Here is a 23,348-nt window from a genome sequence, read left to right as displayed (position 1 = left end):
GATTGACTGGCTACTTATATCCTGAAAACAGAAAAAAGACATGACACTTTTATTATAAACATAAAAAAGCCAGGTCATTTTTAATTAGATTGGTGGGGGTACCACATTCTATACATGTATAAATACTAACAATCAGCTTCTATTGAATTAAAATTAATATCCATTTCTATGTTCATAAATGTGTGTGAGGTGCAGTGGCGGATCCAGGATTTGGCCTAAGGTAAATCATTGAAAGTGTTAAAAGTTGACAGTATTGCAGTAAGTTATTTTAAGCGTGTTTTTGTGCCGTTTGGGCCACATTTCTATTATAATAAAGCTTAAAATGATGCGCGATGTTAACATTACAATATTATCAATTCGTATTGATCACGATACAAAACAAAATCATTTTACAAGAAAACTTATGATTTCATATCCGAAATATCACAATCTTCGTATTTGTCCGAAAAGTACTCAACTTATTGAAGTTAAAAAAAAATAACATGTGAAAATGCTCCACGAAAATAAACGTCATTTTTAAGAATTTTATATATACATATCGATTAAAAATTCAACAATATCCCGATGAACCACTTTTTAAAAATATTTGGTTAACTTACAGCTATCATCGCGTCGACCATTGTTTCGTCAATGCCAGACTTCTATTTGTTTACAATAGAAGCTGGGAACCAGACTAAGTTGATTGTTTCAATTAATTTATTGTTGATGTTTATTGGGTTTTAAGTCACACTTACAACGTTAAAAAGATTATCCTTGTGCTTTAATTTGTGGAGGAATACCCAAGATACTGTTCAGCACTGGCTGAATTATTTCATATTTTATTAGAAGAGGGATTTATAAAACTATATGGAACTTAAGCACTTACAGACAAATGTTGAAAAGTTTGGAACCATATGGATACAGGACTTTAAACCAAGGGAATGTAACTGGTATAAATAATCAAAGTGCTGAAAGCACTGATGGGGGCGCAGTATGTGCTAAATTCGAGATATGTATAGCAATCTACTTTAGGTGTTCCAATCTGATATTATTCTTCTTTCAAAGTTGAATAAGTGCCCATTTTGTACACAATATAATAGTATCGCTTCCAAACTCTTGTCAAAATTGAAAATCATGTACCAAGAACATACTAACAAACCCAGGCAAAATGCATAATTGATATCATATACATGTATATCATGAATAAACATTTTAAATTATGACATTGGATTTTGTTGGGAAACTATAGTTGTTTAACCAATTTTCATGTAAAGTACTTCCTTATGTGAATGTATAACACATAAATTAGTGTACTTACTATATTTATTCCAAGAAATGATTATGCAGATAGAAAATGAACAGAAAATTTAACTGTCTATAAAATATTTCTAAAATAAAACCAGGACTGTAAGAACAAACTTATTTTTTGTAGAAACCTTTCAAGCACAATAGATAATACATGTGAGAATGTAAATTGGAATGGATACATATAATCAAGTTGGCATTGAAAACAAGAGCCACTATCTAGCTTGGGCCATGCTCGGCTTTTTCTTACATTGGAAGTCAAACACATCAATAGGAGAATATTGTAATATCTATTAGAGTACTCCTAGAAAACATAATATAAATGTATAAAGTAAATTTCAAATTTGAATAGTAAAGGTCATAGTTGAATGATAATTGTTCTTTTGTCCAAGAATGAATCAAATCATAGACAAAAAGCGCCGCAATGCGACGAAAACCAGGTTTTCAACGACCAAATTTTTATGTGACAGCAATCAATAGGTCAAAGTACACTGAAGTTAATGAGTAGAAGCTGAAAATTCTATTGTAAGCAAATGACCTTGAACTTGCTCCCAGATATCTAAGTAGCAATCCAAAGCTGCCACTCAGCAAGTTTATTGTCAAAAGGTCAAAGCAAACTCAAGTTATAACATGAAAACTAAATACATTAACCTTGATCACAGACACCTGGGTAGCAATCCCAAGCTGCCTCTTGATATAAGCTACCCATTCATTAAGTTTGGTGTCAAAAGGCCAAAGCAAACTCAAGTTATTGAGCGGAAACTTAATTTCTATTTTTAATAACAGTGACCTTGACCTTGATAACAGACACCTGGATAGCAATCCCAAGCTGCCTCTTGATATAAGCTATCCATACACCAAGTTTGGTGTCAATAGGCCAAAGCAAACTCGAGTTATTGAGCAGAAACTGAATTTCTATTTTTAGTAACAGTGACCTTGACCTTGATAACAGACACCTGGGTAGCAATCCCAAGCTGCCTCTTGATATAAGCTATCCATACACCAAGTTAGGTGTCAATAGGCCAAAGCAAACTCAAGTTATAGAGCGGAAACTGAATTTCTATTTTTAGTAACAGTGACCTTGACCTTGATCACAGACACCTGGGTAGCAATCCCAAGCTGCCTCTTGATATAAGCTATCCATACACCAAGTTAGGTGTCAATAGGCCAAAGCAAACTCAAGTTATTGAGCGGAAACTGAATTTCTATTTTTGAACAGTGACCTTGACCTTGATCACAGACACTTGGATAGCAATCCCATGCTGCCTCTTGATATAAGCTATCCATACACCAAGTTTGGTGTCAATAGGCCAAAGCAAACTCAAGTTATTGAGCTTAAACTGAATTTCTATTTTTAGTAACAGTGACCTTGACCTTGATCACAGACACCTGGGTAGCAATCCCAAGCTGCCTCTTGATATAAGCTTTCCATACACCAAGTTTGGTGTCAATAGGCCAAAGCAAACTCAAGTTATTGAGCGGAAACTGAATTTTTATTTTTAGTAACAGTGACCTTGATCACATACACCTGGATAGCAATCCCAAGCTGCCACTTGATATAAGCTATCCATACAACAGGATTGGTGTCAATAGGCCAAAGAAAACTCAAGTTATTGAGCGGAAACTGAATTTCTATTTTTAGTAACAGTGACCTTGACCTTGATCACAGACACCTGGGTAGCAATCCCAAGCTGCCTCTTTATATATGCTATCCATACACCAAGTTTGGTGTCAATAGGCCAAAGCAAACTAAAGTTATTGAGCGGAAACCAAAAGTTGACGCCCGCCCGCCTGTCCGCCCGCCGACTTTGGCATTACAATAACCCGGTTTCCGTTGAAAACCTGGTTAACAAAAACAAAGTTATGACAATGTGAGTGAATTTCAATTGTTTGACCTTGTAGGTAATGGTCATTTAAAGGTCAAAGTTATCATATATCAGAAAAATTCAAATAGTTGGTTCTGTGTTTGTTTGTTCAAGCATGATTCAAATCTGTAAAAAATAACAAAGTAATGACAATTCCAGCTAACTCCAAAGATATTTTATATCAAATAAAGGTCAAGGTCATATATGAACTTGAAGGGCTTTTGTCACAAAAACATGTCTCCCAAAACTGTGTATGGTTCTGATCACTCTTTTGAATTTTGGCAGTTGTACATGTGATAGATTTTTCTTTTTTTAACTCTTGGGCCATTTTGTGCAGAGAAACAGAACATGGCTGCCATCGTTGGATACCCACAATTGATAAACATGTCACATAACATGCAATCAATGATGAATGTTAATGGTTCGGCCGTGGGTATCCGACAATGAGAACATGCCAACAATGTGCACAACTAAGGATGGCACTGTACACCCCTGTTTAGTCCTGTTTGAAATCTAACCAGCAGTTTAAACATTACTTTTTTTATATAAGTTAAAGATAGAAAACATTATCAATTTTAATCCTATACTTATTATAGGTATTTATTGGATTCATTATTCAAAATTAAATGAAAGAGCATGGAACAAAATATTTTCAAGATCTAGTAAAATCTAAATGTTTTTAAAATCTAGTAGAATCAAAACTTTACAATAAATATATCAATAAATATACTATAAAGTACATTATAACAATACATGTATTTTGGATAATACAATCTCAGCTGAAATACTTTAAATGGGTGTGGTATTATAAATGTTTGTAAATATTGTAAGTTATCTAATCAATAAGTCTATTCTTAATAAAAGAAACTTGCACCTTGATATTTTCTGTACAAACTAGAACTGCCATTGTCATGGCGTGAATACCCCCACATACCAATTTGTCAGAATCAACAGTAGTCATTTACAGCTCAGCCAAATCTGAGGGAAGTAAGCCAGTGCATTGCTAAGTTATATATTCTACATGTTTTAGTGGAAAAGATCAAAGTGAACTTTACCTTGGACCTACTGACCTCAAAACTAAAACTGCCATTGAATGACTTCAATAACACCCCTCCCCACCCATTTCATGCAGCCTTGCCTGGAGGTGTTTTATGATGAATATATGAGACCATTTGAGCAGACAAGCTAATTGTAATAAAAGCCCCTGTGACCTTGACCTTTGCCCCAGTAACCTCAAAATCAATAGGGGTATTCTACTAATCTTGACTAACCTCCATGCCAAATATGAAGACTATGGGTCTAAGGATTCTTAGGTAATTGGGCGGACAAGCTTTAATTAGCCAAGGCCCCTGTGACCATGACCTTAGACCTGAAAATAAATAGGGGACATCTACTTATCATGACTAACCTCTATGCCAAATATGAAGACTGTGGGTCGAAGGATTCTTAAGTTATTGGGCAGAAAAGCTTTCTTCAGTCAAGACCCCTGTGACCTTGACCTTTGACTTGGTGTTCTCAAAATTAATGGAGGTCATCTACTAATCATGACTTACCTCCATGCTTAATATGAAGACTGTGGGTCAAAGGAATCTTAATTTTATGGACGGACAAGAAAAAAGCGACGGATGCCCGACGGCCGGACAAGCTGATTCCAGTATAGCCCCCTTACAACTTTGTTGTGCGGGGTATAACAGATTTCAAACATTGATAAGTTAGCTCATCTTCTTGGTGATGAACTGGCGCCTCTATATTCAAATGTGGTTCTGTTCATACATAAGTTATCTCATGTTCTTCATGATAAACTCTCACCTTGAAGTTGATAGAGTTCTGTTCATACATATTTCAAAAATAGATAAGTGATCTTATTTTCCTGGTGAAAAACTGGTCGCTCATTCAATATCAATACATATTATGTCGCTCATTCAAGTTCTATACATATTATGATATTTCAAATATTGGAAAGTTATCTCATGTTCTTGGTGAAAGACTGGTGACTAGTTTTCTCCTCAATGTCTTTTCTTTTTCTTATTAGATTAAGTCAAGTTACTATATTCATGAGGCTTTCGACATCACACATTCCAACATTGCAAATGGCAAGCAGTCTTCTGGTATTCCAATTTCTTTAAGTTTTGAAAAACCCAAATGTGTCAATTTCTCTAGTGTTTCCGACATGAAGACACATCTACATGCATCTGTCCTTATCACTCCTGCTATTACTGTTCTATCATACAAACGCCACTGTTTCCTGAAATATTTGTTTAGAAAAAGTTAATAGCAAAATAAAAATTTCATTATTTTTTTTTTTTTTTGGGGGGGGGGGGTGGGGGCAATTTAAAGCACAATTTCCAGCTTTACTGCTTGAGGAAGACCTTGGTGCACCTATGTGTATGATTTCAGGCACCTGGGTACCATCAATGTTCCATAAATGAGCTAGATAGCTTTCTCACATGAAATGATCCGTAAACACTTGCAGAGCACGAACCTACAGCAGTGAAAGGCTTAAAGGTTTAAAGTCAACCAATCGCCACAGACACCCAAGTATTTTATCTATTTGCTAAGCAGCAATTTTTTCAAAATCATTTAAATTTATAAATGTGAGTGATTCTGATAAGCTATAGACAGCTAAGTGAAGATAAGATAATCATATATGTCAGATATGTTGGAGTGCTTATTGTGAGTAGTCATTATTTTAATGTGAATTCACCTGAGGTGAAAAGGAAAGGAAAGCTGAATTCCTAAATACAAAATGTACATGTTACATGTCACAATTGTTCTTGTTATTAATTTTGTTCCTAATTTCTATTCTATAAGATGATATTTAAATTCACTGTAATTCCTTTTTATAAATTTGGATTTTTGTGACAATAGTCTATCCAATGACAGAAGCTCACTGACTTAAAATAGACTATCCTGTGTCAGCCTTTAAACAAGTCAAGAAAAAAAAGCTATTAGAATATAATAATTAAGAAATATCATATACAACCACTTCTAAATCATCATGTACCGCTTCCTTAAATGCCATGCTACTGAAAGAAACATTTTACCATTTATTCACTGCAAGGTTTGTCAGATTGACAGTCTCACATTTTATTTCATCCTCATTGACCCTAAAGCATCCTTAAAATCGATATCGTGCCGTTCACATTTACAAATCTGACATGTAGGCCGACCATCTGAAACAGAAAGTCGGAAAGATAAAATATAATTATTATTAGATATACATATATAGTATCCCAATAATTATGTTAGTTGAAATCAATAGTCAAATCAATAATTTAAGCAGTGTTAGAAATTAGCAGTAGTCCGAGGGCCCGACTACTAAATTTCTCCTCGGGCTACCAACTTTTCACAGTAACAGGCCTGACCAGGCTACTGTATTTTAAGAGGCAATATAAACAACTGTTTTGAACAAATTAATTGTGCCAGAGAAATGTCTTTTGGGCTAGTGAATATTCCAAACTGGTAGTCCGACCAGGCTAGTCGATTCAAATCCTAATTTCTTACACTGTTTAAGAAACAATTTGTTCAAAATTGTCCAAGAACAAAGATTTTTATAGTATATTATAGTAGTTATAATGTATATACAGTATGTACTAAATCTTAAAATGTCTTTTCAATCTACTATACTGTCCTTAAATTTTAAGAAAACAACTATCTTTAAAATCCATTGTCTCAGAAGTTGCAAAACCAAGTAAATGAAATTGTTCTGTATTTGTATTATTCTACTCGACTTCTGATCACAAAAGCTTCAAGGACATTAATGAGTGCATCAGGTCCTATCCTGAAAGATTGTTGCGTACAAGTTTGAAGACAATCCATTCAAAAATAACAAAGTCATAGCCACTAATAGCAAAAATCAGGAAAATTTAAATATTTTACCTTGAATGTTTATATGGAGGTCAAGTTTAGTCTGGTCTATTTGAAGGGTTGTTGTGGCCAAGTATGAAGACAATACACCAAGATCTGAAAAGTTATAAAAAGGTTAAAGTTTGTTGACAGCAACAGGAAAGCTGTCATGACTGTAACAATATATTTTGACCCTAAATGCAAACTGAAAGTTCTAGCCTATACACACTGTTGAGGATAGCCGTTCAGCATTTTTTCAAGAATAAATAAATGCATTGATAAAATAGGTAACTTGCAAGTCTTCTAACAATTTTACAAAGAATGAACATATATATTTTTTCCTAATAATTCTACGATGACGTTCAGCCTTTTATATTATAACAAGATATCGGAAAGATATATCAGAAATGAATTGGCCCGTGGACTTTAATGTCAATCATAGAGCTAGCTCTTTATGCAAAATGTAATGGTAAGCAAACATCCAGCATGAAATTTTCAAGTTGCTAAAAGTGAAATAAAATTATTAAAAATACTTTGTCATAATTCAACTACTGTTGAAAATTGACCCACATGTTTGATTACAAATGTATCTATATAATAATGTCCATAGAAATAATAAATTAATTTTCAGTCTCTTTCTCTTTGCGCTTTCACACAGATTATTCAACTCCATGATTTTCATAAGGGAAAAAAATCCAAAGTGCATTAATACTGCCTCAAGATTGTCAATATTAGACGGTATTGAGCAAGTGTGCCAATATCTAATATCAACCGACTTCCTACTACATGTATATCAAAAATCCATATAAAGGTAACTTTCAGGCATTTTGCACCTGCACTCTAGCAACGGCAGACCGTCTGCACGTGAAATTTTGTTACGCCTTAGCAATGAGTTACGGTATGACTGCCGAGCGGGTACAGCTCAAAAAACCGAATAATGGTTTTTGATAAGATTATAAAAAGGTTATGTTCCTCCTCATAAAGGCGTGTTTTGAAGGCTTTACACCCCCACCCCTTTTGATGCCTCAAATAGTGTAAAACATGCGCTATTTAGGCCCCAAACACTGTTTTTTCGTTTGAGAAATGTTGTTCAAAAGAGTGATCACTTTTTCGGCGCCACCCCCATTAAAAAAGTACATTAAGGGGGTTACACATGGGGGATGTTCCCCCTTCTGTTTGGGGGTTTGAAGTGGGGCAAGAGCCCCGCTAATCGTCGAGAAGACTTGGGACTTGTGGGGTGCTAAATGGCCTCAGGTCGATTTTAAGGTACCGTGTATTCAACGCCGAAAACCTTAGACTTTATCTCAATCAATTGAGAAGTTGGTGCACCTTGAAATCAGTTTTGATGGGGAAAAACAACGCAAAATAGAGATTTTTGGAAATTTTGAGACGCCACCCCCCTCCCCTGCGCCATGGTAACTGGAAATTGAGCATGCTATTCCACAGGCTATTGTCCAGCTAACATTTGTGCCCAGTTTGATTAGTATTGAAACATTTTTTATAGTTTCCTAGCTGTTTGAACTTGTAACAAGAGGCTTAATTATATATAATTCAATGAAAACAGCCATTTTTCGCATTATGCTCATGCAGTAAAAGGTTAAAGTGATACCGGCATGCTTGGATGGCATAAGCCTTCGGGCCAATATTTTATGAAGTGCGTCGATATGTTTCTTAAGGCAAACTTGCCCTGTAAAATCCTATCATTAATGTCATCTAAATATGTTTTTTTTTATTCTTGTCCTTTTCAGACATGGGTCTCCTTGATCAAAGTTTCTTGAGATATGTATTTATAGTTTTTTATCGTCTATTTTGATGGTTCTAGCCTGCTTCCGACCCTGCACACACTTTATTTCTTCCAAAGTGTGATTTTCAATCAAATGGGAAATTAAATCTCTGCATTTGCCCGTAGGAAAAGAACAGTAATAACACTGAAAATGCATTGTTAAATCTGAAATATTTAAATAAATATCATATCAACAGTACATTATCAGAAAAATGAAATTGAATCGATTAACAGACGTGAAAATTAGACAAAAATATCGATTTTCCATACTAATGTGCTCATTCTGTTTTGCAATACTCTGTACACTAAAGTTGGGCTATTTTGCAATACTCTGTACACTTAAAATCAATACTCGATACACTTTCTTGTATCTTTTTTGGCCTGTATCTTTTTGTACTTTCACACTTTTTGCCTGAAATTTGGACAAGGCATACTTGGATTGTGAATAAAAAAATTGCTCGATTCAATTTTTTTTGATATATTGGTAAAAAAATAATATCTAACGATTCTACAGTATCGCGGTCAGTATTTTCTAGTGAGCAGCGGATCGTTTAGGGGTAGTTTAATCAATTTTACAAATACCTGTAATACTTTTACGTCTTTTAGAGCTACAAAAATACCTTTAGATATATAAAATCCGTTGAGATAAATGAAATAGCCATTAGTTTGGAAAATATCGTCGCTGAACTTACCTTCGTTCCCCGTTCAAAGTCGCGAAATGGGATGAAAGTCCTCATAATATCGAGCAATATCCGGGGTACGGTATACCGCAGTGATCAATAGCTTTACCAGATTGTGAAGAAAACTTGATTATACATACGGAATAGATTGCAACCAAAATATCAACGTAATGGCTGGGACTTCCTAATTGATAGTAAATCTTCTCAACCTTTTCTCGAAATAACTGACCAAGATGGCGATTTCGGGAAAATGACGTCAGAGGGAAAATAGTTCGTATTCATACGCATACAAATTTTTACTCTGTCATTCACACTTTTTAACCATTTTAAGCTTGAAAGTTATCTAATTTGAAAATCGTATTCCATCTTCCTGAATTATTGTGTTCTATGATAGTTAGTTAATTTATGACTTGATAAAATTGGCACCAAATTTATGCAAGTACTTTGGCTCTCATGCATCGGGAACCAGAAGGTAGGACAAATAAACTGGTTCTCATTAAATTTTTATCGACTGCTAGCGTAGTAATATTCAAATCGCGTAAAGCAATGGTATTTGTAATTTTGTGATAAAAGGATTTAAAATTAAGTAATAAAATGACCAGTCAATTTTAAATTAGATAAGGTTTTATGATGATCTGAATATTATTGCAAAATATTGGAACTATTTTTGCTCAGCGCAGCTAGATAGCCTAAATGCGTTCAAAAGGTAGTATACTGAATATATCGTAATTACATTGGGGGCTTGCGCCCCTAAAAAACTTTATTTTTTCATAATTATTTCCCTTTTGGAGATTCAAGACCACTTTCTTAGCATTGTTTCTAGTGTGTTTGGATTATGTTCCAATACTAAGCTCTTTTTTCCACAAGTAACTGCCAACTGCTCCACATAGATCACTTGAAATGGCAGTGACATATAAATACAATTACAAAAATTGTTGTCGGACAATATTTTACAGAAAAACATATGCCTTTTCCTAAAGAGATGCTTTGTGGTAAAGATTAATGGTGCAAATTAAACTGGGTTTTTAAGACATGCTTTCAACAGAAACTTGTTTTTAATATATGTATAACAAAGATGATTTTTTACATGAAGGTTGTACTACTTTCTTTCAGACATTGAGGGGTTACTCATGGCGAGGTAAAGATTGTGATGAGGAGAGAAGGTAAATTCACCCTGGGGCAAGGTAATGTACACTTGGGTAAGCTAATGTACACTGGGGTAAGGTAATGTACACCAGGGCAAGGTAATGTTCACTGGGGCTTGGTAAGGTACACTGGGGCAAGGTAATGTACACTAGGGCAAGGTAATGTACACTGGGGCAAGGTTATGTTCACTAGGGCAAGGTAATGTACACTTGGGCAAGATAATGTACACTGGGGCAAGGTATATACATTTGGGCAAGGCAATGTACATTGTATATGTATTGTTTATTTATATAGCTTTAAGTAACACATACATTAAGGATCACCAAGCAGTGGATATAGAGACTGCCTCTGAACCCAGGGAGTGTGGGTTTATGTCCCACTTAGGTCATTAAAATGTTTCCTCATTTGATAAAAGTACAGTTTAGGTCAAGGAAGCAGATTCAATAGTGGTTTAAGTAAGCTCAAAGCTTTCTTCATTGATGTGTTTAAATAAATAATGTTTAAACAAAACAGACTCTATACTAGTCATATAAGGACTTTCCAGACATTATTATTCCACATTCTCTTACACACACATGCCTGCAAGCATTCAGCATATACTAGTAGGTGAAATATGGAACATTTCATAAGTTAGTTGGATAAATCCCTCATTGCTCCAACAAGATTCAAACCCGTACAGAGGTGTAGACACAGCTGATATAAGTTATGTTGAAAGATATTTAAATTATGTTGAAAAATATTTAGTTATGTAGAAAGACATTTAAGTGAGTTATGTGGAATGACATTAGGTAATGTAGAAATACATTAAAGTGAGCAGAAAGACATCTAAGTTATGTAGAAAGAAATTTTAGTTAGTTTTGTAGAATGAAATTATGTAGAAAGATATTTAAGTAAGTTATGTCAAATAATCAAAATTTAATCCCTACAAGGGGGTGAATTTCTTTTAAGAGACAAAACTATCCGGTTGGCATACAGGCGGTTTTCTTATTTCTACTCAGATGCACATTCATGCTTGGAATAAATGAAAGTGACATTATGCCCATTCAAGGGTATATAGTGAGTGTCAGTGAACAGTTGAAAACAAACAAAGTTTACATTTTGCCTTACTTCCTTTCAATTTTTTAACTTACTTTGCATGAATGATAAATAACTCACATAGCCCATGGACATTTCCATAAATAAAAATTGAAATTTACTTGTAACATTCAGTTTATAAAAAAAAGTTGGACAGTCTTTTTATATTTTAGGTAGATTTATAATTTATCCTATAGATTTTCCAATATCAACTGTTGATCAATCACCATTTTAACAGTCAATCTTTTGAAATATATAATAGTAAATTCAGCTCTACTTTACGATGAAGAAATGAGCATAATGTCACTTGAAGTATTCCTCTATCAATCATAGGAACTCGAGAACGGGACCGCAGATTGCGGCGTATATTTTCGATCTTGTAACGGTTTTTAAAAACGTTTCTGCTACATCTAAATATCTTTTAGTATTATCTTTTTTCAATATACCGTAAATTTAACTGAGTTTTAAATTAGAAGATTATATTAAATTGAGATTAGATAATTAAAGACCACCCGCTCGCATAATATGAAAAGATATTCAAAGGTCGGACAAACAATATGTAAAGCCTATACTACCGAGTCCAATCGTTCACTATGTTTCCCAGGCGGAGAACGCATGAAGAGATCAGTTTTACAGGTGGATAACCGATACTGTGGTAAGAAAATTGTCTTCAATTTCTTTGTAAATGCATATTTCACAAAACTTTATAGCCTATTCTGATCTCGTATGATTACTTTATCCGACAGGCATCTCAAACTCGCCAAATCTTTGTTAACTTATTAGATCATTATCGACAACTGCGCAAGAAAAGTCACAAAATTGGTAAAATCGCTCTTTGATAGCCAATAACTTGACATCCAAGCAAACTTCTAAACATTTGTATCGCTCTAAAGGTTCTTTATTAACATATCCTCATCCACCAAACGCCTGTTCTATTTCTATTCCGTATTTTTGGAGTATGATATCGTTTAAGCGAATTTTCAAAATGAACGCATGAGCCGAACTTTTCATGTGGTTTCATAGGTTTGCAAAGTGAACGCATGAGCAGGTGGTATTTTTAAAAACCCAAGTTTTTCCTAATTATCTAACAAATTTAACATATTCAAACTTTAAAAAATTCAAATTTTATTTCAAATAAGTGAGAGACACTTTTTTTTTACAAATTAAAATATTATTTGTACGCTGTATGTATATATATGCTAATAAGCAAAAGAACGAGGTCTGTTGGGAAAGATCGTGTGAAATTGAAGTAATTCCTCGTTTGTAACACATATTATCAGCTTTAATGAACAACCTCTTATTGAATAACTTAAACAAATGAATATTGTTTAATACATAAAACGGAGAGATAACTAAGTCTTGTCATGTTGAATAAAATCAACAACTGACGACATTAAGCTGATTTATATAATAATCTTACATGACACTTTGGAAAAATCCTTGATTTTTGCACGCATTGTAAATGATTGTTTTACAAAATATGTACTTTGATAATTAAATCATGAATCCTGAATAATTGTATACAATTACTATCATACACGCATAATATTTAACAACAAATACAACAAAGGACAAATGACAAATAATAGCGTATGTATACTCTTTTAAAGTCCCTGTACCTCAAAACTTTAATAGTCTAATATGATAAACATGATACTCAAATAAATTATTACCAATATTACAAATCTTACATAGATATTATCGAATTTAAAGTTCTGTAAATAAAGGGAGGTAATTTGAAACACATTTTGATAAATACTTTGCCTATTCTTCATTAAAATAAAAAGTGTATTATTTCTAAAAGAAAAACTTATAATGAACCTAAAAAATATGTGTTATTTCAACATTTTCTTGTATGTTCATTTTGCTGTAAGGAAGTTGATATATATATTCTTGCTTAAAGATCCTGTATGTTTTTACCCAATGAGCATATTGCAAAAAATGGCCGTTTCATTGAAAAGCCTCCTGTAACAAGTTCAAACTGCTATGAAACTATGAAAAATGCTTCCTTCAATACTGATGAAACTCGGCACAAATGTTGACTACACCATAGCCTCTGTAACAGCATGCTCAATCGTAAAATTCCTGTTACCATGGCAACGGGCGGACGTCTCAAAATTGCCAAAAATCACTATTTTGCATTGTTTTTTTTTCCCATCAAAACTGATTTTAAAGTGCTGCAACTTCTCAATGAATTGAGATAGAGTAAAAGGCTTTTCAGTGTCTGTTACTAGTTACCCTAAGATCGACCTCAGGCCATTTTTAGCCTGTCACATGTCCAAAATTTTCTTGGCGATGAGGGGGACTCCGCCCCCTTTCAAATCCACTCAGGCAACCCCCTGATGTAACATTTGGATGGGGGCGGCGCCGAAAAAGTGGTCACTTTTTTAACAACATTTCTCAAACGAAAACCAGTGTTCGGGGTCTAAATAGGACCTTTTTTCACTGTTTGAGGCGTCAAAAAGTGGGGGGGGGGGGCAAAAAGCCGTCGAAACACGCTTATATAAGGGAAAAGGTTAGAATGTAACATCGATCTTGCGAAAGTTGTATATAAAGTCAGTTCTTATGAAAAACATATACTTAAGAAGTTGACATTATTAAACACATTATATGATATTTCTTGAGGAAAAATGTTTTGAAATTTTTATTTGAATGCAAAACTGATTTTTTTTACCAAAAAAACAGATTTCTAATTATCTCCCTAGCTTTTATTATCGGAAATTTTAAATTTTGGCAATATTCTTATCAAAAAGTTTTTCTGTAACTTTTAACATTGTTAATTCTTTATTTAAGCCAAAGATTTTTCATATAAGAACAAAAAATTTTGAGTCACAGGATCTTTAGGTGTATGTTACATCTTTAATTATAACATACTATCAACCAATGATGTTGTATTTTGCAAATATTTTACTCAAAGTTTAAGCAATGAGGATTTATTATATTTTCACAGAACCGAACAGACCTTCATCTATTGCTTATAAGCAATTCGTCATAAGGTATGAAAATAGGAATTCTGTTTGCTCAAACATTCGGAACGAACATTTTGGAATTTAAAGGTTCAGTGATCGATAACATGTGAGATATCCATGAAAACTGGAGTAACCAAAAAATCCGCCTGCTCATGCGTTCATTTTGCAATCTGATTAAACCACATGAAAAGTTCGGCTCATGCGTTCATTTTGAAAATTCGCTTAAACGATATTATACTCCAAAAATACGGAATAGAAATAGAACAGGCGTTTGGTGGATGAGGATATATGTTAATAAAGAACCTTTAGAGCGATACAAATGTTTAGAAGTTTGCTTGGATGTCAAGTTATTGGCTATCAAAGAGCGATTTTACCAATTTTGTGACTTTTCTTGTGCAGTTGTCGATAATGATCTAATAAGTTAACAAAGGTTTGGCGAGTTTGAGATGCCTGTCGGATAAAGTAATCATACGAGATCAGAATAGGCTATAAAGTTTTGTGAAATATGCATTTACAAAGAAATTGAAGACAATTTTCTTTCCACAGTATCGGTTATCCACCTGTAAAATTGATCTCTTCATGCGTTCTCCGCCTGGGAAATATAGTGAACGATTGGACTCGGTGTATACGGATTCGGATTTATGCGCCGCAATATGCGGTCCTGTTCCAGAGTTCCTATGCTATCAATTAAGTTTTCAAGTCACCGTAACACATTTGAATTGTGGATGTGACATAGAGAATACATGGTTAATGTCAGATTGGAGGAGGTTTTTCCGGTGTGCAATAAAGTGTATCCAGGCGAGCTTTAGCGACTTAAGATTCACTTTCCCAGCAAACCAGATAAACCATCTCCAATTCTGACATCATCCATGTAGATTTATCCTGCTTTTGTCTACTTTGATTGTGTTTTGAGATTATTTAAATGGTTTCACTCTTACTTTTCCCTGATAAAACAGAGTCTATATATAGTGTTGTTTTGCTGCTAACCATTTGACATCATGATAGTCATCATCATGTGACATAATGACTGGATATAGATAAGTTTATCCGTCAAGGCTTTATCCAGCTGATAGACAGTAGCAGGATAAAAGAATTATGCAAGTATGAGTACAGTGTAACTTCTGCAAAGCAAGCCCCTGTAGAGCAAATTTAACCTCTTTAAAGCAATTCTTGCAAAAGTAAAACTTTACAATAGATTTAACCTCTCTGGAGAGACACTACCCAGCAATAACCAAGCTCTTTGTTTTCCAAAGAGGGTTTCTTTGTGTAGAGGTTGTACTGTTTCTTATGTACATGCGTCTTACATATCTGTGTTTATTATATACTTATATACTTATAAATGAAATATTGAGAAATATAAATGAAATAAAAGGCGTATTTTAATTTTCCATATTTTCACCATAAAAATTTTTCACTGCAGTGAAACATATTTTCCATTTTTCACAGGTATCTTGTCACTAGACCATTTTTTTTCAAATACAACCAATACACAAAATCTTGCCACTAGATTAATTTTTTTCTAAATTCAACCATTATACACAAAATTAACAGGGAAGTCGGTCAAAAAAGTACAGAAAAAAGTACATACATGTCTATAATAAACAGAAAATACAAGTTTTTTTTTCTATAATTATGGGATATATTTCATCTTGTGGTATGAAAATTATCACATTTCACTTGTGGTGAATCCACCACTCATGAAATATTTATATTCACACCACTCAATAAAAATAAATCCTGTATTTATAGAAAGAAAAAGCTTGAATATCCTCTATTTATCTTATTTTATTGTTTTTAGCTCGACTTTTTTTTTAAAGTAGAGGTATTGCTATAGTCGCGGCGGCGTTGCTGTCCGCAAACTTGTACCTGGATCATAACTTTTTTATTTCTTGGTGTATTGTCTTCATACTTCGCCACAACAACCCTTGGGACAAGACCTTTCAGAAGACCACACAAACCTTGACCTTCATCCATAAATGACCTTGACCTTCAAGGTAACAAGTCCAAATTTTACTTGTTCATGCTATTATTGGCTGTAACTTTGTTATTTTTGAATGCATTATCTTCAAACTTGAACATAATAATCTTCAAGGATATTCCTTAAAGATAACCAGGCAGACCTTGACCTTTACTCATAAATGACCTTAACTTTGAAGGTCAAATTATTGAAATTTTCATTTTTTTTGGCTATTATAGGCTGTAACTTTGTTATTTTTGAATGGATTGTCTTCAAACTTGAACACAATAATCTTCAAGAATAACCCTTAAAAATAACCAGACAGACATTGACCATCACTCAATAATGACCTTGACTTTGAAGTTCAAATTATTGAAATTTTCATTGTTTTGGCTGTAACTGGCTGTAACTTTGCTATTATTGAAGGGATCAACTTCATATTATAAGATAACATACTTAAGGACAATACCTTGTTGTTTATCAAACACTTGGGCTCTTTAATGATCTTGACCTTGAAGGTTAAATTACTGAATTTTATCAGATTTGTGCACATGACACCACCACCATGTGACACCACCACCACGTGACACCACGTGTCACCACCTTGTGACACCACATGTCACCACCACATGACAACACCACGTGATACTACCATGTGATACCGCCAAGTGACACCACATGTCACCACCACATGACAGCACCATGTGACAACATGTGTCACCTCCACGTGACACCACCACGTGACACCACGTGTCACCACCACTTGACACCACCATGTGACACCATCATGTGACACCATGTGTCACCGCATGTCACCACCCCGTGTCACCACCACCACGTGTCACTGTTACCACCACCACCACATGTCACCACCACCACCACATGTTACCACCACATATTTATGTTTATTTTACATATTTGTGTTTGTCTTACAGGGTCATACTCCAGCTTCTACTGTACCATATGAGAACATGTTCTGTGAATCGTCTCAGTCTCGTGGTATAGCTGTACTGGGTGACTCAATTAGTGCGCACTTTCATCTACCTAGAGAATGGTTCAATTCTACTGAATTATCAGTGGTAAAGTTTATGCAATTTTTATTATAGGAATGGCCTCCGTCTGTCAGTCCGTCTGTCTGTCCATCTGTTAATATGTTTTCATGTCCGGTCTGTATCTTTTGAACCGGTGGAAGGAAATTGAAACTTTGTGGCAGAAATGTTAACTGTAATTAGATGATCTGCTGAGCACAGGTTTGACCTTCCTCAGGTCAAGGTCACACTTAGACATTTAGAATCAACATCAAAATTGTTGTCCTCTTTGCATCTTTTGAACCGATTGAAAGAAATTAAACCCTTGGAAAAGTTATTACTTATATTGAGATGGTGTGCAGTAGGCAAGTTTAGACTTCCTAAGATCAAAGTTGACCATGCCCAGGAATAAAATGATTTATTTAGACTTTTTTATTAATTTTCATGTCCGGTCTATATCTTTTGAACTGGTGAAAAAAAATTGAAATACTTGACAGAAATGTTAATCATAATGAGACAATGTGCAAAGCACAGATTTGAGCTTTCTCAGGTCAAGGTCATGTCACACTTAAGTCATTTTGTATCAATATCAAAACTTTATCAATTTTTAAGGCAATTTAAAACGGTGCTCTTTTTGGTATAAGTGGTTATAGCTTTGTTATTTTTGAATGGATTGTGAACACAGCGATATTTTAGGATAGATCTCTAATTTAACCAGACAGACCTTTACCTTCATTTAAGAAATTACATAGGTCTTAGCGGTGTTTATCGGCTATTTAACACCGGTTTGGAGTTTTGATGCTTAGGAATTGACCACGAAGGCTGTAGGCCTGAGAGGTTAATTTTTTGCATCAAAATCACAAAACCGGTGTTAAATAGCCGATAAACACCGCTAAGACCGATGTTATTTCGATTCTAACAAGATAAAGTAAGGAAGATCAGTAATGTTATTTTTCAAGCGGAAATATCTTCCGGTGCCGATTTTCGTTGCTGTTGCTAAGATATAGAAATTATAAAAGAAAAGAAATGATAAAAAACAATTTATATTAAGTTTTCAACAATGAAAACTTACGTCTTACAAAGGACTGTATATTGTGTTTACATCAGTGCCCAATTTTTCATTCTTGTATGTTTGAAATGAAGTCAGTGTGTATACTTAGGATGACGTCATTACGCTGCTTACGGATTGGCGCCGTTTAGTCAAAATATTTATTAACTGATATGGATCAGATCTGTGGCGTTAGTGTATGTGAGATATCATTTCGGTATTGTATGAAAAAAAAATGAAAAAAAAAAAAACAAAAACAAAAAAAAACATTATAAAAACTGGAAATATAAATAAAATTGGTTTATTATTGTTGCCTTAAAAGGCTTTGTAAACTATACAATCGAGGGAGAAAACAGGTAGTCACTTACCAGTTCCTGCCCTGATGTTTCCTCCCTGACGGTTCTCTCCCTATTTAAGGGGAGAACCGTCTGCATATTTGCAAATAAGCAGACAGTTCCTCCCCATAGTTATTTTTATTAATTGCATTAATATGAAGTATTTAGATGTTAAATAAATGGACCCTATGTTTATTATAAATTGATAAAAATTAGAGAGAAAACACATTGTATTGAAGTATTTAGATGTCAGACAAATTGGTAAGTTTATTATTAATTGATATAAATTAGAAAAAAATAATATTTTATTGAAGTATTAAGATGTTTAATAAATGGATAAATTATTATTGATATAAATTAGAGAAAAAAAGTATCGAAGTTTTTAGATGTTTAATAAATGGATAGGTTGATATCATATAGAAAAGAAAATATTTTAGCATATTAATTAATTAGTCTGATTTTTTTTTAAATTAGATCTAATGTATACTTTTTAATGTGTTTTGTCATTGAAAATAATTAATGAACCATTTACTTGATTATGATAAACTATATTGTGTTGTATTTATTTTAATTATTTTTTTTAATAAATAAGAATAAAATTTTTAAGAAAAAAATGATTAATTAATTAATTTTTATACCTAAATTTCATACTTCTGTATAATGAAGAAAGGTGTTCATAGTGCATTAAGTTTGCTGTCAGAGATAATTAAGGTGTCTATATTAATACTATATAGGTAAATGAAATGTTGCACATCTCAATATTATTTATATATTTATTTATTATTTATTAAAGTCTCATCAATATACATTCATACAAGTTACAATCAATATATATATATACAGTCATAATAAAAAGTATATTGCCACTCCATAGTGGAGTTATAAGAGACTGTACAAACATCATATACGCATTATATGAAATCATTTGAAAGGAACACAACAATAAATGATAAAAACTAAATGAACTAAAGGACTAGGCTAAATGAATTTATAAAAATTAATAATAATAATAAAAATAAATAAATAAATAAAAAATAAACGCATAAGCGAAGACACATTAGAATCAGTTTAAGTAGGAAAAGTATATGCAATTATACATACAATCTAATTTAGAAAGATTATTTACAAATTAAAACTACCCGTCTTTGTAATATAAGATAGCAGGTTTTGGCACAGATTCTTATCATATCTGGGTTGGAAAACAAAAAAATCAAATTTATTGGCATCAGATAGTGTTAAAAATAAGTTATTAAGATCTATTGCACGATTAAACAATTTTTCTCTTATATCACAGTACACTGGACAGTGAAACAATACATGATATTCATTTTCTGTAATTTCACAAAATGGACAAATTCTTTCATTTATTGGCAAACCTTCGTATCTGCCAGTTTCAATTCTAATGGGAGCAACCCCACACCGGAACTTACAAAATGCGGATCTGTGTCTAGGCGGAAGAATCAATTTGCAATATTGCTCAGTGACATATTCATATTTAACGCATTTATACAACCGGAGTTTATTACCACCTCGTCTAGAAGGACCCGTATTTCTATTAATTCTGTCTTTCCAGTTGGTAATGTACTTATTATAGACAATACTACTGACTTTCTGTACAAAAGATGTTGGCAAGGGCTGTAAGATATTATCATACGTGTTCAAATGATTGTCATCGAAAAATTGCTTAATCAAAAATGGCCAATTTCTACACAAACGATTGGACTTTGATTTGACGCTACCCAGAGTGCCATTCGTTTATTGACTCTCTCTCTCTGTTCATATGAGATGAGCGTGACCAATACAGAGAAACTGATTTCCACTGCCTAACTGACGGAGGAATCCAACCCATGTCACCTGAAACACCATCATTAGGAGTGTACTTTCCGACACCTAGAAAAAAGCGTTGCGCTCTGTTGTGAACCGCATTAATACACGAATAAGACCGAGAACCCCATAGAGGTGCACTATAACTTATTACAGGCCAAACAACAGAGTCATACAATTTCGAATAAACTTAAAATGGAACACCACCTAAGCCTTTGCATTTTGCAATTAAAAGACCCAATGCGCGACTAGCACTCTGATTAACAGCTTTAACAGTTACTGAATAATCGAGATGCTCGTGTAATATGACACCTAAATAAGTATATCTATCAACTATGTTTAATACATTATTACCACATTCAAAGGCAACACTCGTACGTTGAACAGCTTTCGGGCGGAAGTGAATTACATTACTTTTTATAGGGTTAACGGTCATATCATATCTCAATGATTGTACGTTTGACTGATAATTGTTAAAGTAAATAATAAATGTCGCAATAGCTCAATCAGTAGAGCACTTATGATGCTCAGAAGTAATTACTACTCCTCGACAGGAGTTTTTTTTATATTTTTTATATTTTCCCTTTCATATATACATGAAACTACATAACGATAATTCCTTTTGTTTATTTTAATTGATTTATTTATATTACTTTTTAAACGAAGTATCTTCACCTCCTTTATTATATGTTTATCATTTCATATTACAAATGGATGAATTTTAACAAATTTCAAGATATAAAAATACAATATCTTTAAGTTAATATGCGAACTCATATATTTATTTTGTCAGACAGTAAGAAATTAAAAATAAAAATAAAACTTGAAATAAAAATAAAACAATTTCCAACAGGTTTCAAACACACTAGCTTAATTCACTTTCATATTAATAAGCAGTCTTACTTACTGTGCTATACAGTCAAACGTAGATAACATCTCATAAAATATAATTTGTATAACTTTCGTTAATCACTTGCAGTTAATAAAATTTTCTTCGTTTAAACAAAGTGCATTAGAAACATGACCAGGCGTTGGTCAATACGCCGAAGGTCAAGGCGCCTCCATTGAAGGGAAGTCAACATGTCAGTGACACTCGACATACGGCCAAAGTCATGTTTGACCCACCTAGCAGCTCTTCTCTGGACAGACTCTATCTGGTCAATGAGAGTTCCTGTGTAGGGGGACCAGACCGTGGAGCTATACTCGAGCTGGGGCCTAACAAGTGTCTTGTATGCAGTTGACTTTAACCTTTCTGAGTGAACCTTGATATTTCGGCGTAGAAAACCAAGTGTTTGATTTGCCTTTGTTGTGATGTTGTTTATGTGTTTGTTCCATGTTAGATCATTTGATATTGTAATGCCAAGGTATTTTGCAGATGAGACTGTTTCTAATGTGGTGTTATGTAGAAGGTATTGTGTTGGAATGACTGTTTTTCGTTTTGTGATTTGGATAACTGTGCATTTTGATGGATTAAATTGCATGTCCCATTTTGTCTCCCATTGTTCAAGTTGGTGTAAGTCGTGTTGCAGTAAGCTAAAATGAGAAGCGACGACAGTCAGAGATAGATAGATGGCCGTGTCATCAGCAAATAGGCGGACTTTAGAGGATTGGACATATTCAGGAAGGTCATTGATGTATATAAGAAATAAGAGAGGTCCGAGGACCGAGCCCTGGGGAACACCGGAGGAGACTGGTATGGAGCTGGATGTGGAGCCATTTACCACCACGGACGGTGACCTGTTATCAAGAAAACCTTTGATCCATTTAAGAGTTTGACCCCTTATACCGTAGAAATGCAGCTTATACAGGAGTTTTTCATGGTTGACCATATCAAAGGCCTTAGAGAAGTCAAGAAGGATTAAGTCTACTTGGCTTCTCTGATTTACTGACTGTAGGATATCATCTATAAGCATTAATAGTTGGGATTGACATGACCTTTTTTCTCGGAAACCATGCTGCAATTCATAGAACAAGTTTGATCTAGTAAAGTGCTTTGTTATGCTGGAGGAGACAATGTGTTCCAGGGTTTTACACAAGATACAGGTAAGAGAGATAGGGCGATAGTTTGCTGGGTCTGACTTGCTACCTTTTTTAAAGACAGAGGCCACATTCTCCATTTTCCAGATGTCTGGTAGAGTGCTGGACTGCAGTGATTTTTGGAAAAGTTTGGACACTATAGGGGCTAATTCTTTACTGGTATTTTTCAGCACTATGGGGTTATTTGGTCAGGTCCTGCAGCCTTATGGGGGTTAAGGTTTTTTAAGAGCTTCTCAACACCTTTTACAGAGATATCAATATCACACATGGGGTTATGGGGGCTAAATGATGTGTGGGGAACCTCTCTACCTGTATCTGCCTGATCCTGTACTTTCATATCAGCAAGGAGGGATTTAGATGTGAAGACTGATTGAAATTGTTCATTTAGTACTGTTGCCTTGTCTTGATCTGATGTATACAGTTTATTGTGTTTTTTTCAGTGAGTCAATTTGCCAAAAGAGTCTTGTTTTTG

General features: G+C 33.9%; 1 long non-coding RNA gene across 1 annotated transcript; it reads right to left on the bottom strand.

Annotated features, from left to right (window-relative positions):
• Positions 1-3,243: 3,243 nt before the first annotated feature.
• On the bottom strand, positions 3,244-9,696 carry LOC132734772 (uncharacterized). Its single transcript, XR_009626369.1, has 4 exons — positions 9,599-9,696; positions 7,029-7,112; positions 6,194-6,322; positions 3,244-5,394 (listed from the first exon to the last, which is right to left on the bottom strand). It is a non-coding gene; the product is annotated as an uncharacterized LOC132734772 (long non-coding RNA).
• Between the last annotated feature and the right edge of the window lie 13,652 nt (positions 9,697-23,348).

Source organism: Ruditapes philippinarum, unplaced genomic scaffold, assembly GCF_026571515.1.
Source record: "Ruditapes philippinarum isolate M1 unplaced genomic scaffold, ASM2657151v2 ctg14408_1_1_1_1, whole genome shotgun sequence".
Classification (NCBI taxonomy): domain Eukaryota; kingdom Metazoa; phylum Mollusca; class Bivalvia; order Venerida; family Veneridae; genus Ruditapes; species Ruditapes philippinarum.
Note: the sequence above shows the minus strand (reverse complement) of the source record. Positions and strands in the feature narration are given on the sequence as shown.